Source organism: Protopterus annectens, chromosome 6.part0, assembly GCF_019279795.1.
Source record: "Protopterus annectens isolate FY-2018-M chromosome 6.part0, PAN1.0, whole genome shotgun sequence".
Classification (NCBI taxonomy): Eukaryota; Metazoa; Chordata; order Ceratodontiformes; family Protopteridae; genus Protopterus; species Protopterus annectens.
The window spans coordinates 672,640,151-672,659,171 of record NC_056737.1 but is presented as its reverse complement, the minus strand read 5'-3'; the positions used below and the strand labels follow the sequence as shown (position 1 = coordinate 672,659,171).

The window sequence follows — 19,021 nt, the reverse complement described above, 5'->3', positions numbered from 1 at the left end:
ATTGTCCAGACAGTCAAAAGTGGGAGTTCTTGAATGTAATTGGTCAGACTTCGATAAAAAGAAACACTTCCTTTAAAATGTTTTAGCAAACTGTCATGCAGATGGTGTGAAGAAATGTTAGAAACTCCAAAACAGTCAAAATTCATGCTTACAGAATTCAGAAAGGCAGATATGACAGAATGGGTAAGTGTCCTACAAATAAATAACTACATACACACATAAATATAGCAAATAGGTAGGAATAAAGTGTGTGAGAGAGTAACAGTGTTGCTTCAGAGGACTCTATTAAGTCTAATGGAACTTCTACACCTATAGTTTTGAAGATACATTTGGAGTTCTCTCAGGATTCTGTTAATAAGAGAAGTCAGGAGAAAACAAAGCTGGGGCTTTATAATTTCACTCCACTTACACGGCTTACATAAAAGAACCAAATGAGTTGGACATTAAAGTTGCACAAAATGTAAAAGAATTGGCCTGAATTATTAAAGGATGACTATATTCATGTTAAAGAATCAAGAAGGATGGGTGAGGCCTGTTCTCACCTGGCTGGACAGGACAATTCTAATTCACTGTTACTCTCTACTAGAATATTGTATGAAATACAGTCGTTAGCTTACCACCCAAGTTAAGATTAACCTGAAACACTAACATAAACATTAGGGAAATTATTTGCAGGGATAAAAACACAACTATACCATGACCCCCCCATTAATATTCCAAAACGTGCACGCTGATTGGCCAGTCTGCACGTTGTAAATCGACTTATACTAATGGAAAAAGGTCCAGTCGCCCGGACTTTTTCCATTAATATAAGTCTCTTTTAAAACACTGTCTCGCTATGTTAAAAGAGTTTAACATAGCGACACAGGTTTAAAAAAAGCAACTGAGATCTCCGTTGCTTTTTTTAAAGCTGTCTCGCTATGTTAAACTCCTTTAACATAGCGACACAGTGTGTAAAAAGCAACGGAGATCTTGCTTTCTCCGTTGCTTTTTTTTTAAACCTGTCTCGCTATGTTAAATGGGTTTAACATAGCGAGACAACTTTAAAAATAAGCAACGGACATCTCCGTTGCTTATTTTAAAGCTGTCTCGCCATGTTAAACCCATTTAACATAGCGAGACAGATTTTAAAAAAAAAGCAACGGAGAAAGCAAGATCTCCATTGCTTTACTGTTCGCTATTTTAAATGGGTTTAACATAGCGAGACAGCTTTAAAATAAGCAACGGACATCTCCGTTGCTTATTTTAAAGCTGTCTCGCTATGTTAAACCCATTTAACATAGCGAAACAGTAAAAAGCAACGGAGATCTTGCTTCCTCCGTTGCTTTTGTCCACAGCTCTGATGTACTGCGTAGGCATGCGCAGTACATCAGAACTGCCGCGGATACCAGACAGCTGCGGAAGGGCAGCAAAGAGGCATTATACAATGCCATTATTTAAGAAAATAAATTATTTCTTTTCTTAAATAATGTCATAGTATAATAGCAATAACCCACTTCTGGGTGTGGGTAATGCGGGATTTACCCACGGTTGTCTTGGTTTGGTCCCTCGGGCTTCGCCCTCGGGACCAAACCATGCCAACCGTGGATAAATCCCGCATTACCCACACCCAGGCGTGGGTTATTGCTATATTATTCTTAATGTTAATGCATGAATTAAAGCAGAAACAATCAATTCTGTTGTTCAGGCTACTGTGCGGGCGTGGGTATTATGGGGTAACAAGTACTTAGTGGGATGGGATTATTTAAAAGTGCTGGATCACAGAAAAGACGGGAGAAGACAGTGACAAGTGAAGCATTAGAAGTAATATGAATACTCAGTTATGGCATATATATGGACTGTAAATTAGGGTGAGGTCACTCACAGAGGCAGAAGTGCACTGCCATAACACATAAATAATGTGACTTTGAACAACAATATTCAATACTGGAAATATGAAGGTCTCCAAGGTAATTATATGTTTCATAGCATCTTTGTTCATTACATATGTATGAAATTTTCTCTTGAGCTGCTCTGTCTTTTCTACATATTGACATACTCTGTAATTAACCTTAACTGCGAACCAGTTTATTGTTTTTAGATTTCATGTAACAGTTTTATAATTAGATTTACCACCTCCCAATAACTTTATGTTCTTGCATACAAGTCCTTCAGTGTTATCTCTAGTTATCAGTTTTTAAGTTCTGGGGTGAGCCATGGACATAACACCCTCTACATCCACATTTTTTAGACTGCACAATATATTCTACATTGCTAGTGGTGTACTACTAAAGACGTTCAGGGCCTCTGGTAGTGTCACTTTGTGGTATGGGGGGGGGGTCTAAGCTAGCAAATCAAAATCACTACAGAGTGTGGGATTCTTACTAAAGACCTACTTACAAATATTACTGGAGGGTCTCTGGCCCTCTTGAATGAGCATGTCAAGGGTATCGGGTAGTGATTTCTACAAAATTTACAAGTACAGTTTTAAACAGGCAATGATGAGCAAAATTTGTGAGAACAGCACCTACAAGGTATCATTTCTGAAGATGAGCCCTGGACGGGTGATTGGTATATGAGCCGAGTCAGACTGTGAAGTCAGAAACCCTTACACAAAAAGAACATGGGACAATAATCCTGTTTTGGACTGAGGGAATTTCTTGGATAGTCTGTGCAAAGATTAACACCTCTACTCTTGCTACTGATTTTTGATGGGGTGAGACACTTGGCAATAGTAGGAAGTGGGACTGGGAAGGGTAAGAATAGGAATCACACATCCTCTGGATATCATCTTCATTATCCACTTGTCCTGCATGATGGATAGTCACACTGACCCTTCAGGAAATGTACACTCCCTCCCTTCTTTAAAGTCGATGATGAGCAAGTTATCCCACCACAAGAAAGCAGTTCTCTGAACCCCTTGCCTACCACTCAAGGAATGAAAACTGGGTGAGGGTGAAACTTGCTGAGCTCAGCCTTCGGAACTCTGTTTTCCATAGGTTCCTAGGTATACACTAGGCTAACACAGGAAATCTCATTCAATCAGGTTTCTATTTGCTCACAGGCAGTTATTTATATGATCCTTTTCCATTTGCTTCTCTCCTATTTCTGCTGTTGTGTGACTGTGGAATTTGTATAGGTTCCCTACTGAAATCTTGGCAAGTACAGTTAATTGTGAATAACTTGAGAGAGCCTTTGGTTGAGAACAGAGCTGTGTCACTGCCTAGTGTTTTTTTTTTTTTTTTTTTTGTATTTGTCAACATTCAAGTTGCTTATTATAAAGTAATTAAGTATATTTACTACTTAGACTTCACATTATAGGCTGCATTTTGGGGAGCAGTGAGTGGGAACTGATTGAAACACGCATTCTACATGTCCTGCTAAAATTTGGAAACCCGTACCTCAGTAGTCTCAAACTTGCATTCAAAGACAAATATCATCAGGTTCTTTATTTTCCAGTTTAAAGGTGGTAAAGCACAAACACATAACTGTGAAATAAAGTGCAACACTGCTTAATCTAGCTAAACAGCACAGCATAAAGGAACAGTACTTTTTCTACCCAGTTCAACAACCAAACAATCCTAATTTATTTTAACCCCGCCCAGTGTACTGAACACATAGCTGCCCTAAGATTCCTGCTGCAAAAGTACTAGGAAAATCTGACTGCTAAATGAACTTCCACAGCCAACATTCAGTTAAGTTTCTAAAAGAAAAAAAGGCAGAAATTTCAGTTAAAACTAATATAAGGCATTACCCAAGAATCAAATGAAAACTCCAGAAATATATTTAAAGCTGCACACACTTTTTCCATCATTTTGCATTTGAGTGGTTCACCATTCCCCATTCCACAGACCTTAATATTGCTTTAATTGAATTTAACATTTTAGGGATTCTACTTTAAGAAAACAAAACTTCCTGGTGAAGCCATACTCTCAGCCACAATCTTCTGCTGAGACCTTTCCAGCCTGCAAAAAACAATACTGAAACAGTGACCGGCCTCCAACTAAAGGAACACATTGTTAGAACAGCAACCTTCTGCGAAACTTGGCAGGTGAATGATCCTCCCATAAAAATAAAATTAAAAGCTATGACAGGCCTCAAGTAATCAGAGTAACAAGAACTTCTCTCTCTTTGCCAATTCTACCTCACAGATTGTTTTTGGTGGAAAACCACTGGTGGTGCTGGTGGGGGCATTAAATATATTCCACTGAATTACCTGACTGCTCCTCACCCAGCTCTGTTAGCATTCAGTTAGTATACGTGCGGTGACTCCATTTTTAAAATTAGTTTTCCACTCACTGACCAAAGTGAATCCAGCTCCATCACTCTACAGTAAGGTAAACTGATTTTTCTATAATTTCACAACATAACCTGTTTATTACTGCGTCCTGGATCAGCCTTGTACTTCTTACTGCATTTGCCCTCTAAACAAACGTGCCTCAAAATTTGGTAAATAAGACTGTTTCACTGGGTGGGAAGCCACCTGCTACCTGCTCCATTCAGCCTTGCTCCACTCTCCTGCGCTATCCCTAAATCCTATCCACCTTATACTACATTCATACTTAAACAGCCAATCTCCCATGTACACACCAGTCATTTATAACCCCACTAAATAAACCTTCTATTACACCCTTCACTTCCTCCTTCCTCATCACTTCCTCCCAACTCCATCTAGTAATTACTTAACCCTTCCCTCTCCTGCCTATATCCTTAACCCCTCCTCCTCCACCTATGTTTTAATCCCAAACTTACCACATCACCAACATACTTGTCACTCAACTCACATGAGATTCATCTCACCTCTAATCCAAATAAAACAAAAGCCCCAGCCCTCACAATACTCATTCTTCTCACCCTTACTCCAACCAACTACCACATCACCCACTATACTTTACCCTTGAACACTATCTAAAACTACTGATACCCCCTTTCTCACCCAACCTTACTCTGACATCAGTCCATAACTTTATCATACGAGCTTCCATCACCTCCTAACACCTTACTATCTTCCCCACATTTTCCCAACATTTCAGGCTACCCCAATATTAGAAAAGCAACAAACTACAAAAAGCTTTCAAAGTCATCTTCCTTTCCACTTTTGCTTCACATCTACACAGTGTGGATATACACCAAAATGCAGGGCCACATATCTCCTAAACAATCAACATTTCATACAAACAACCAATATAAATACACAAACGCTTTAATCTAAATGTCCAGAGCATATGTAACAAACCCCCCTGCCTACACTCCTGGACTGAATAAAAAAAAAAATCCTGACATTCTAGCCTCAGATGAGATACAGTTACAACTCACTACACCCTTTGAAGAGATTTTTGCCACCTGGTTACAACTTACTTTACCTTGACTGCACAAACAAAAAAAGAGGTGGCATTGCACTACCTACCAAAATAACCTCCAGCTTTATGCCACAATTCACGTCCATCTTTCTCAAAAGCAGAAATCCTGATCTCCCTCCTAAAGACTACTAATGCAACATCTATCTGCCCAACAACCCTCTATATCCCACCCTCTAGTAGCTCAAACGGTGGCATACTGGAACAAATTCTGTATTGGTTATCCTCCAATATGCCACTTGAAACTATCATCCTAAGTGATGTAAACAATTGGTCTTCCATAGCACTCCCAAAGCAACTTCCTGGTATAATCCTCTTCAACTTTATTCAATCAACTCCACTACTAGACACAATAAAGCCACAGCTTCGTCATTCATACTAGATTGGATTTCAACTGATAATACAAACAACATCAATCATTCAGGTGTTCTAACAAATACACCAAGCAACCACCATCCAATAGTTGCTCTTTGGTCTCTACCCAAAAACAGCAAGTCAGCAATCAACATGCCTGTCAGTAATATTTTTAACTTTAACAAGGATTAATTCCTTGCATTGTTACAGGCTTACAACTGGAGCACACTAAAGCTCTCCCCAATAGATGATGCTGTCACCACTTTTACAAAACTTTTTTAAACATCCTAAATTCTCACGCTCAGCTGAGACACAGAAGAGCCAAATCTATCCCAGCCCCCTGGCTCACACTACCTACCAAAATGAGATAAAGTATGGAACAACTGGCAAAAGGATAAGACCATAAACAATAACCAGCATTACCATCACCTTTGTAATGAAGCCAAAACTCAAATAATTCAGATAAAAACTTACTGCCTCCCCTAAAAGAACTGCCACATCAAATCCCCTAAACTTTTCTGGGCTACCGTTTCTAAACCTTTAAATCCAAGTAAACCCTCAAAACCCAACACTCTACTTATTGAATCAGACTTCAATGTAGTTTGTACTTTTAACATGTACTTTATCAATACTTCTATCTCTCTCAAACTCTAACGATAGCACTGACCTAGCTCCAGCTCATACATACCACAATAAAAACACTTCTGACTTTAAAATAGTCTCCGCTAAAACCATTGAACAGTACCAAGAAAAAAAAAAAAGTCAACAGCCTCAGATAACCTCCCCAAAGAATATCTAAATCTAGCAGGTGAAATCTTAGCTTAGCTTACCCTGTCTCTGTCTTAATTAATAGAAAATTCACCCTGGGGATCACTTCTGTGGCTCTGCTAGACAACAGGAAAATAACTTTCTTTAGTGGCGAAAGCCAGTTAAGTTTTTTGGCTAGGCTTATACAGGCCCCAGGGCCGATAGCCTTGTACCTACCAAAGAGTCTATGAACTGATCAATCCAGGAAGCATACTTCTCCTCAATTTGGAAAAATCACTCATTCACTGATATTTATAACTTCAGACACATAGATATTCTATCACCCCTTTCAAAATTCTTTTGTATTCACTCACTAATGCTAACTTTCCTCCTCAACCACAATCTCCTCTCATCAAGCTAAGAAGACTTCTGGTCATCTAACAGTGCCAACACAGCTGTCTCATTTCTCAACACTGTAAATAACCTGAGGAAAGTACAGTTGTGTAAGTAAACGTATTATAAAAGTAGATGTGCCTATGGTCACGTCTACAGTAGCCTTGGCTATATGGGTTATATCTTACATAGGATATAACAGCCAGACAAGCTTCCAAAGCTTCAGGGCACCTTCCATGAGCCCAAACCATTAGTCAGCTCAAATTGAGCTGACTAAAACTGGCAGTCCTACAGAGCTTTCATGCCAAATGAGAGAAGGAGGATGAGGCCTAAAAAGACAGTGCTACGAACAACGGAAAATAAATGTCAACAGCCTGGCATAAAAACAGACTGAAAACAAGGGGGATGGAGGGAGGGAGCAGCTACTGTAGCAGTGATCATTCGAAAATATACTGATATGGTAAGTCTACTTACACAATTGTACTATGTTTCCATTGATCACTGTTGCAGTAGCCTTAGCTATATCTTACTCTAGCTTACTACACTTGGATGGTGAAATGGGAATGGTCTAGGAACCAATGGATGATGGCCCTAGCAAAGCCTGATCTAGACCAAAAGAAGGAATTAAGCTTGCAGTGCCTTGTAAAAGTATGCACAGAAGACCAAGTTACTACTTCTAGAATACTTCTAGAATCTAACCCCTTCCAAAAAGCCATTGATTAGGCCAAGGCACAAGAACAGTGGGCCTTGATCCAGCCTGGAATAGTTTTGGTGTGGTGAGAATAACAAAAGGTAATAGCCTTACACAACCATTTGACACAAGCTGCCCCCTCTTCTTACCTTCATAAAAATGAATAAATGATCCAAAGATCTGAAAGATGTAGTCTTGTCAAGATAGTATCAGAGCTGTTTGTGGGCATTCAAGCTATGGAGTATCCTTTCTCCCTCGTTTTTAGTTTCATTTAAAGTAAACTTGAATACCATTTGAGGCATAAAAGGCTTGGTTCGCAAAGAAACTCTGTCTATGTGGAAAATGAAATACAGTTGAGTCACCATAAGAGCTTGACATTCAAAATATTCCTCTTGCAGAAGTCACAGCAATCAATAAAATATTTTTCCACATTAATAACCTTAAATCAGCCAGAATAGCTCGGTCAAATTGAGCAACTGTTAGCTTCATTAACACAAAATTAAAATTCCAAAGAGGGGCCACTGATTTTTTTGGAGGCCTCTTATGCAAAACCTCCTTTCAAAAACATTTAGGCATGAAAACACATTGAAAAAGGAGGATCCAATTGCAAACAAGCTAAAACTGCCAATAAATAAACCTTAATGGAGGAGTAAAAAAAGGCCATAGGATAGTAAACTCACACAAATATTGTAAAACCACAGACATACTAGCCCTGAAAGATGTTGGTTATGTTGTTGGCACCAACTAAAAAACATTTTCCATTTGCTAATATATAATTTTCTCCAAGCAGGTTTTCTTGCCTCCATAACTACCTGCTGCACATTCTCAGTACATAGGTGCCTAAAGGGAATTAAGACCCTATCATCCAGGCAGTCGGCTAAAGTTGACTGGGGTCGGGGTTTATCAAACACCCTGGGTCTTGTGTGAACAGATCCATTCTTTGAGGCAGCTTGTGGTAACTTCCCCTTGCCATTTTGAAAAGTAGCGAGAAAAACTGTTGCCTGGGCCAGAAGGGAGTGACCACAATGATCTTGGGGTATTCTTTCTGAATCTTCAGAAGTGCTTGGGAGTGGAATGGATGGAAAAGGATGTAGGTACATTTCAGTCAAAGGAAAGGAAAGGAAATGAAAAGGCATCTGTCTTCCAGGCATTTTTGCATGGAGTCCTGGAACAGAAATTTGTCAGCAGATTGTTCAGACAGAATGCAAACAGGCCTATTGGAGGAGCTCCCCACAAATGGATCAAATCTTGGAAGACCCATTGATCTAGTTTCCATTTGTGAGGGTCTGCTCTTGTTCTGCTCAGCTTGTCAGCCACAAGACTTTGTTCTTACACAATGTAAGGTGCCTACAGAGAGAGATTGTGCTGTGAAGCTATATCCGAAGCTAACATAAATAGTCTGCAAAGGGACTAAGACCTGGTTCCTCTTTGCTTGTTGATGTACTACATGATGGTGGCATTGCCTGTAACAACTTGCAGGGGTCCAGGGTCCAAAGATGATTCAGAGATTGAGTGCCTTTATCAGGCAAACATCTCTTTTATATTTATGTGCCTGCATCTGTCCTTGGTGTCTCACAAACATTGTACTTTTATCCCTGCTCCACAAAAATGTCCAATGTGTCTGTGGTGACTGAGTGCTTTGAAGCAGGGAGGGAGAAGGGGAGACCTGAATTTAGGGACATTTGCTGTCTCCACCAAGTGATTGATGGGATCAGCAGTGGAATTTGAAACAATAAATTATGTTGGTGTTGGGACCAAAGAGATTTCAGATACCACTGTAATCTTTCTCATCTGGAATCTTGCCAGTGGTATCAGGAAAATCAAAGATGCCATGAAACCCAAAATCCAGAGGTATTCACTTGCAGTGAACAAAGTCAGAGTGGAAAACATCAGAATTAGATCTAGATACAGATGTATGTTTTCCTGTGTAAGAAAAGCTCTTTGAACTGAGGTGTCGAGCTAACGCCCCTGGAACATAACCCTGTGTGAGGGAGTCAAAAAACGTTTGAATGTTCTATTGGAATCCCAACTTGTGTAAGAGATCTCTCATTCAAACCCAAGTGACAGATTCCTGACACTTTAAAAAAGCTTCGGCAAAGATAGGCAAGACATCTAAATATGAAAAAAACGTGGATATTCTGTAGCCTGCAGTGAACAATCTTGGTGCAGTGGATAGGCCAAAGGCCAAGGCAGAGAAGTGATAATGTGATCTGGACACTAAAGTTTAAGAAACATGTCCTGCTAAAATCTGGAAACCCGTATCAGTAGTCTCAAACTTGCATTCAAAGACAAATATCATTAAGTTCTTTATTTTCCAGTTTAAAGGTGGTAAAGCACAAACACATAACTGTGAAATAAAGTGCAACACTGCTTAATCTAGCTAAACAGCACAGCATAAAGGAACAGTACTTTTTCTACCCAGTTCAACAACCAAAAACCAACCAACACCTGAAGCATGGATGAACAGGGATGTATTGCCAGCTATCTTTAAATACAGTGTTACCAGGAAACTTGAAAAGAGAAAGAAGAGTTAACAGCTTGTGAAGTGCAGCATTTTGAACTTTGGTACTATCACAAACTGGTTTAGGAAAGGAAGATCCAGAACTGGTCTCTAAGCATTTTCTTTCTATGTCTGCCATTAAAACATCCGTGAATAAAAACCTTTCCCAACCTGGAGAGGAGGAACTGGTTCCATCACTTCTTGACACACATATGCTGAAGAACAGAGGGGAAAAGAGAAGTATAGCCTGGTAGATGAGGAGTTACCCAATGAGAAGGACGTATTTCCTGCCATTGTCTTCTGTAACCTTGATGAATGATCTTCCAAACCCATCTGGCCAAGGAGAAAAGTGGAGATTCCAACATTCTGGAAGGGAAAATGGACTGCCTGGGTGGGTGTGGGATTACAGGATCCCTTAAACAGTTATTCTGACCTGTTGAACTGTCCTTGCTTTTTGGGAGTCCCTGTATTATTTCTGGAAATGTCCCCACCCCGATTTCTTCTTAAATGTCTATTTACCTGCATTTTGGATTGACTGTTTATTTTGTCTTCTGCTGAAACTGGCTGTAGGGGTTACACAATCCCTTGGAAAATCTGGAAAAGGAGGGCTGAAAATTTTTAGAGACTCCCTATATCAACTTACTTTCATTAGACGTTTTGATAAGCTCTATAGCAGTGGGAACATAAATTAATTCTGTATCGAAAGAAGAATTAAAAATATTACTTTTCACATTATCTAGGAGGTTCTGAAAATGCAACCAGGCAAATCACAAAACAGTACCAGTGGCCACAGCCCTGGAAGAATAAGCAACTGAATCACACATACACTGTAAACAATAACTTGTGACCTGCAAAATGGAAAAAATATATATTATTTAAAGCAGAGTTTTCCTCACAAGAAGAAACTGTAGAGAAAACTTTCCTCATACTTTCACAATTAGTCAGAACAAACCTAAACATATGAGCCTAACTAGTCAAAATTCTGAAAATTAAAGTTACAGAAGCATAAACATTTTCTCATACTTATCAATAATTTTCCATTCCTTATCAGAAAGAGTAGGATCGAAATGAACTAAATGTTTAGTAACAGTAAAATTAACTAAAGATACAGCTGCTGGGGCAGGTTTAGGAAGAATGTATAAAAACTTACTGAGGAACTTTATACATCTTATCTGCCTTTTTAGGGATAGCTGACAGGCTACTGGGAAAAGTGCTGGCAGTAACACACATCCTCCAAAGCTGACAGAACTGGAGGAATAGGTGAAGGTTCTGAAAATTCCTTCTGTAACAGATCATAGTATTTTCTGAGGGACTGAGAAATCTCAGTGTTCTTCTGAAAACACTGCGTCATTCTAGAAATAGACTCTGTGAAAAACAAATCCCCACAGGGAGAATAAGAAACTGATCTCTCTTCCGAGTCTGAATCGGAAATCTCAGGAGAAAAGCCTGTATCTGTCCATTCATCTTCCTGTCCAGTTTCAGAATCATGAACCTCTTCAGGAAAAGAGGCATCTCTCTTTCTTTTACCAGAAACTACCTAATAAAAAGGATCAACAACCTGAATTAACCCCTGAGCCAGACTCAGTAAACTACTCCTATTTAAGGAAATTTGAGGAGTAGATATATGTTTAGTTTTCTGTTTCTTTTCACACGAAAAATGGGGCCAACAGTATTTATTATTAATGGCAGCAACAACTTTCCCTTAGAAGCCTTCCCTGTTCCGTCTTCCAAGACCAAAATGAGTGTCTCTCATTTAACCATCGAGGGGAGTCCAAGAGCCAAGGAGTAAGTGGCTTAACCCTTAGTCCACTGTAGCTGTAGGTGCTAAACCAGAGGGATCCAAAGTAAAAGATGAGTAGTCTGAAGAACCATCTGTGGCCACAGCAGAATCACCCACTTGTTGTTGAAACAAACTGCCAGCCTGCTGTGGCAGCAAAATCTGTTTGCTTAACTTTTTTTTTGTGGATGGAAGAAGGACCACCTGTGGGATTGGTTTCTTGTTCCTTGGTCAAGCTAAAAATGGTGCTTCTTTCTTGTGAAAAAGCAGCATATGCTGGTAAATTATTTAAAGTCGTTAAAAGTATTTTTTTTCCTCAAAAAAAAAAAAAACACAGTAGAAAGCACCTTAAATCAATTTGCTAGTCCCCAAATGTAAAACAAACACAATTTATTGTCAGAAAAAATGGCTTTCAACTACTTACTTTTTTTGTGAATTGCTTATCTAATCTCTCATCCCAATCTTTCCTGGCCTTCTCTGCCAGATCCCTATAGTTACTGTGCAACAATGGAAAACAACTGGATTCTATTATTAGATGCTCAACTTCTCTGTCTTTCTCCTTATTTTCAGTCCCTACTATGAATAAACAATACAGCATTTAAAATATTTTAAATTGACTGTTTCTCTCCACTAGAATAGTACCTTACTGTACTGTGGTGGTTTTACTTTCAAAAAACTTTTATCCCGCCTTGGAAAAGCTTGCTCCAGTCACCAATTCATTGATGTCATCAAGGCCAATGAATACAGGTATTTTTCTGGCCAATTCCCTCCCCAGACTGACATCACCCTACCGCCCTGAAAACCCAACCATGCTGTGATGTCACAGCTCCCTGGTCCTTCCCTACCCATACAGAAAGTAAAGGCTAGAACAAGGAAAAAGTACATGAGACAAGTTTCCTGCTGTGAGCTGTCAATCACAGCATGTAAGAGCTCAAATTACCCTTAGCACTTTGGCAGCTAGGGAAGTTAGGTGTGAAGGGGGATGGGAGATGAGTTGAAGCAGTACAATTCAGGCTTCACAAAAGACTGCAATTTAGCCATTCTAAAAAGAAGCAGCAGTATAAAGCACTTTGAAAGTCTGTTCTGTGGCAGTTGCACTGTTTGTGTTTTAAGTAGTCACTGAACGGTATGCAATGTTACTTAAAACTGACTGAAAGACAGCAGTGTATGCATGTAAAATCATTGCAGTGACAAGAACTTTAGAAAGAAAGAGGCCTAGGTGATGTATTTTTTACAGACAAGCACTGCACTGTGGGATACCTGGAGGCACACTGAAGGATCACTTCAAGATGCTAAACCCCATGTGGTCAGACTCAGAAATTACATTTAAAAAACTGTAAACAGTCCCAGAGTGGTGTTAAAATGTAGGAAACACCAAACCATAATGAAATAAACATGATTTTTGAGTCTGTAGGTGGGGTTCTCCTTTAACAGCTGTTTCTGTTCTAGATTCAATTAAAAACTCAACCAGTGCAGGTCTTTCATTTAGAATTCCCCTATTCCTTTCTCTTTGTCTATACTCTGATATCAATCCCTAATAAGGAAGGCAATCACTAGCCTACAATCCAAAAGTCCTCTTGGCCTCTTAGATTCATAGATTCATAGATTAGCACTAGACTAACTGCCCTTGCAAGCCATTTTAAGCCTAGCCAATTATCCTCTGTGAGATTCAAACCCTGTACCTTGTGTTTGTAAGGCAAACACCTTAACCATTAGGCCACCCTCCCACCCTCTCCCATTCTTTTACCTTTCCCTCTCTAATTATTTATTCTCAGTACATCTGTTCCTTTTCCAACTTCCTTCTGTAAACTCTAGCCCCCATCTTGCTTAGTCTCTGTACCCATAATTGCAGTCATCCCTATTGGTAGAATCTGCTTTCTCCATTCCAGTGTTGGCTTAGTTCTTAGTATACTTTCTGCTACTTTATGCATACAATATTCTGTATGACCGTTGTCATTCTCATTAAGGATCTGTGTCCAAAATTCCATTCTTTCTTTGTTTCTTGAATTACCTCCCTGCTTTATTGCCACCCCTTTCCACTTTAATCTGTAGATTTCTGCTTGTGTTATGTATAAAAGCCTTAACTGTGCAGCTTTAAAACATCGTTTCAAATCAGGGAATCCTAAACTTTCCTGTTCTATTGGAAGGATCAACTTATCCCACCTGACTCTTGCTCTCTTCCCCTCCCAGATAAAATCTTCCAACTCTTTATTAATTACTATCCATAACTTCTCTTCTGGTTGATAAAAAAGATGGCTGACCTGTGAATAATGCTAAAGGGACTAAAACATTTTGCTGATTGTATCTTGCTATCCATATCCATAGGCACGGGCTTCCAGTTTCTCAGTTTTTGAATTATCTTTTGTTTGGTCTCTTCCCAAACATCCTTAGCTGCCATACACAAATCCCTTTTTAATCTATACTCCTAAATACTTAATTTTATCATGTCCCCATAAATATTGGTATTACTGAACCAATTCATATGTGGGTACATAGTCTATAGCTATAGTCTTTGTTTTATCTTCACTAATTTTATATCATGAGAAAAGCATAACTGTCTCAGAATGTTCCAAGACACTGATATGTCCTTTCCTGGTCCCATCAGGTACAAAACAATATCATATGCAAATAAAGACAACTTTTCATGAACATCATACCAATTATATCGTTGAATTTCTGAGTCCCTTATTTTGTTTGCCAACAGTTTTAAACATAATGCAAATAACAACAGGGAAACAGGACACCCCTGCCTTGTTCTTCAGTTCAGACACAACTTATCAGTGGGTAACTCTCGCACTTTGCCTTTTATCCCTAAAACATCCTTCTAATTAACTTTATTATTGTATCAAGAAATACAAATGCTTCCATTGCCCTGCTCATAAAATTCCAACTTACTCTGTTAAATGCTTTCTCTACATCAGGACCCACCATTAAAAGTGGTATTTTCTTACATTCTGCTTCCCTCTGGATCATCATGTTTCTATTAATGTTGTCAAATGTTTACCTCCCCACCACAAAAAAACACATTGCTCCATATTTATCACTATTGGCATCCCCTCTGCCATTCTTTTAGCTATTATAAACATAGACACTTTATAATCAAGGGTTAAAATCGAAAGGGGCCTATATGAAGCTAGATCTGATGGGTCTTTACCGTCTAGGTATTACAGCTACTACAGCTTTTTTACAGGATGTTGGTACCTCCCCCCTCCTTTTAAAATACTGTTAAACAAAACCTTCCAAATCTTTACCACTTTTTTTTCTTCCTAGCTTCCAAACTTCCACCAGTATACAATCTATTCCTGGAGACTTTCCTGCAGATTGGTTATACATTACCATTTTATTGCAGCTCCTCTTCCTTAACTGTCAATTGTTGAGACTCATCTACCTCTGACCTTGGCATATTTAAGTCTTCCTTAAATATTTCCATTTCTGCTTGTCCTTGATTTCCCAACTTCTCTGCTTTATACAAATTTGCATAAAATTTCAGAAAATTTCTAATACCTCTACAAGATTGCTGGTTGTTTTTCTTATTATAGGTTCACTAAGTTTGGCAACAACCCTTTCATCTTTCTGTTGCCTAAGTCGTTGTGCCAAAAGTTTTTGTGCCCTCAAAAAACAGTTGCTTAACAGCAATCTTTCCAAATTCACGCATATTATACAGATACTCCCTTATTTTCTCTTTAGCACTCTGTAGTTCCACCTGTTGTTCTTCAGTGAAATTCCTCTCACTCTATAATACTTTAACCTTTGCCAGCCCCTCTAAATAATTCTTGTTACTTCTTAACCAGATCTCTTTTTCTTTTATTTCTACCCTGTCTCCCAAACCCATATTTTTAGTCTGCTCAGCTTGAGCTGACTAACGGTTTGGGTGAGTGGAAGGTGTTCTGCAGCTTTGGAAGGTGGCTAGCTAGTTATTACATGTTATGCAGGATATAACCAGTAAAGCAAATGCTACTGCAGCAGTGATCAATATGATTAACATCAGAAATCTCCCAGTCTCTTCAAGTTTTCCTCAACCTCTCTAAGGTCTTTGGTACTGTTTCTCACAGCTTATTCCTTCAAAAACTCACTAAAATAAGCTTCAACCAGATTAAATTACTTGTAGTTACTACTAATAAACAACTAGAATTTGATCTACACCTTCACTACATGTATATATATAACCAGATCTCTTTTTCTTTTATTTCTACCCTGTCTCACATACACACATATATACACACACATGTACATATAGATATTGATATGTACGTGTGTGTGTGTGTGTGTGTGTGTGTGTGTGTGTGTGTGTGTGTGTGTGTGTGTGTGTGTGTGTAGAGGGAGTAACTAACATTAATGTGATGGCTCCTCTGAGAAATGCCTAGTGGATGATAAAATGTTTTTTTAGGCATAGGTTTGGTAGTATGATAAATCAGTGTTAGGTTTAAGAATTAAGTGAAGTTTCTGGGAAGTAGGACAACGCATGTATATTATAAGAGAATGCACAAAAACAGGCAATAAGGACTGGTACCCTTTAAGTGAGATGCTTGCAGCCAGACAGTGACCAACAGCTGTACATGGGTACCTTTATAAGGCTGGAGAATTCACAGTATGGCAGAAGCTGCTAGTTTGAGAGTATAGATAAGTCTAGAGAATTATGTAAAGGTATGCACAGAGGTCACAGCAGATAGCTCTGAGATGGAAGCCTTGATTTGGATCTTTGCTACAGCCAGTGGAAGTCCTGCTAGCTGGGATTCAAAGTCTCTTATTTGGAACTCGGAAGGATTTGTGTACCAAAGACTTTTGGTTTGCTCATCAAAAAATGTACTTTTTTAGATACTTTATATGTGTGCCAGACACTTTTGGAGAATGCATTCAGGGTAGAAAGGGACAGTCTGTTGTTGGGCTGTCACTAGCCTACATATACTGTGGGATACCGAATGGTCCACTGTATAGAGTAGCAAAACACAGTGGCAGAGAAATAAAGATTATATGACACTTACTAGTACCCAGCAGTCATAAAAAATGGCCTAAAGTCAATTACTGGGGGCACTTGGGCACAGTCAAGATTAAAGCAAGGGGTCCTGTGTTTTATTAGCTTGGTATGCTGAAAGAGAATGAAAATTACTCTGTAGTCCTGAATATCATAAGACAGTCCTGAACCTTGGATTTCGAAATGCTTTAAATCCAATGCCAATAATCTAGGCATTATTTAAAGGCATCATAATAGACACTGCAGAGCAGCTGGTTTGGTCCAATAATAAAAGTGTATTAGCAGCATCAGATTTTGTTACTAGGTAAACTGAGGCTATTTCCCACAAAAAAAGCTAATTCCAAGGCGACTGCAAAAAACATGTTACTATTATTTTCCAGGGTAGTGATACCAACAGACATCTTAACAGTCCAAGGAACCTCTTTACATAGTTACACAATCACGTGGTGCCTTTGTTAGATCTTCCCGGTAAAATAAATGAGAATCTCTATTTACCACCCCTAAACATATTATCTGGTGAATAATTCAACAGAACCCAAAAGTCTATAGCAAGAAAAGATATCAAGAAATGCTGGAAAAATGGCCCTAACTGCTGAACTATTTAATGCTCTTCACATGGAAGGTATCCCAAGCCTCTTAGCCCCTTTGAATTGCTATATAGTAGGCACCCTACAGGGATGTTGGGCCTAGTAAAAGAAATATCAGAGGGACAGGAAAAGTACAGTTTTGTACCTACCATAAATGTAGATGCCCGATAGGTATGCATCTGCAGTCATAACATATGGGTTGTCCTGCCTCAGGCAGCCCTTCGGTCGTCCGGATTCCAAAGTCTGGGTCTGGCCTCGGCTGATGTCGCACTTTCCCCGACATCAGAGCTTCTGGGGTATAAAGGCATCAGCCGACGCCATTTTCCTCAGTGTTTCTTGCCCCAGATGCCAAGTGCCCTCTAGGAAGGCTAAATTTGGATAAAAGTTGAAAATTCCAAACAGTAGAAAACAATATATATATATATACAGATATACATACAAACAAATACACCATAATAGATTCCCCCAGCTAGCTGAAAGAGGGGTAAGCACCCTAGGAATACCACAGAGGGGAAGGAGGGTGGGTAATCCTGACTGCAGATGCATACCTATCGGCTAGGAATACCACAGAGGGGAAGGAGGGTGGGTAATCCTGACTGCAGATGCATACCTATCGGACATCTACATTTATGGTAGGTACAAAACTGTACTATGTCCTTCAAGGATGCATCTGCAGTCATAACATATGGGTAGAATACCATAGCCAAACTGGGGGAGGAGGTACTAAGATAAGGATGGTGTAGTTAAGATCCCCTGTAAAACTGCAGTTGCAAAACCTGCTCGGGATCTGGAGTATAAAGGTAGATTGTAATGCTTGGCAAATGTATGCACGGAGCTCCAAGTAGCAGCTTCTAAAATGTCCTTGGTAGCCACCCCTCGTAGGAAAGCTGTAGTGGTGGCTGTGGCTCTTGTGGAGTGAGGCCTGATATTTTCAGGAGCTGTCTTTCCATGAAAAGAGTAGCAGAAATAAATGCAATTTCCTATCCATTTAGAAATTGTCTGTTTGGAAATTGCTTTTCCTTGCACTCCAGTTGCATATGCTACCAGAAGTTGGTCAGTTTTTCTGCTGGTTTTAGTTCTGTCCAGATAGTAGCGTAGTTGTCTGTGTACATCCAAGATGTGCAGTAGTTTTTCCCCCCCTGTTCTGTGGGTTAGGGAAGAACGTAGGCAAATGAATAGCTTGGTTCAAGGATACCCTGGATACCACCTTTGGCATGAAAGTAGGATTGGTTCTCAGAGACACTCTATCCTGGTGAAAAATAAGGAAAGGCTGCACTGCCATTAGTGTCTGTAACTCGGATACTCTTCTTGCTGAAGTGATTGCTAGAAGGAAAGCAGTTTTCCAAGATAAGAACTGTAAGTCTGCTGATGCTGCTGGTTCAAAAGGGGGTAGTGTTAATTTTTCCAGTACAAAATTGAGATCCCATGCAGGCAGAGGGGGTTTCCTTGGAGGTTTTACATTTTTGATCCCTCTTAAAAATTGTCTGAGGAGAGGGTGAGAGAAGATAGGAGGATCCATGTTGTATTCTGCTGAAATTGCTGAAGCATGAATCTTAATGGAGGAATAGGACAGGCCATTGTGGAACAGTTCTGCTAAGTACTCTAGGATGTGTGCTAGGTTTGCCAGTGTGACATTTGTACCCTTTGATGCGCTCCAAATTAGG

The 19,021-nt window shown here is 39.4% G+C and overlaps 1 protein-coding gene across 1 annotated transcript in view; it reads right to left on the bottom strand.

Annotated features, from left to right (window-relative positions):
* Positions 1 to 19,021, bottom strand: part of CEP170B (centrosomal protein 170B) — a 1,277,870-nt gene that overhangs the window by 231,043 nt on the left and 1,027,806 nt on the right. The window lies entirely within an intron of this gene.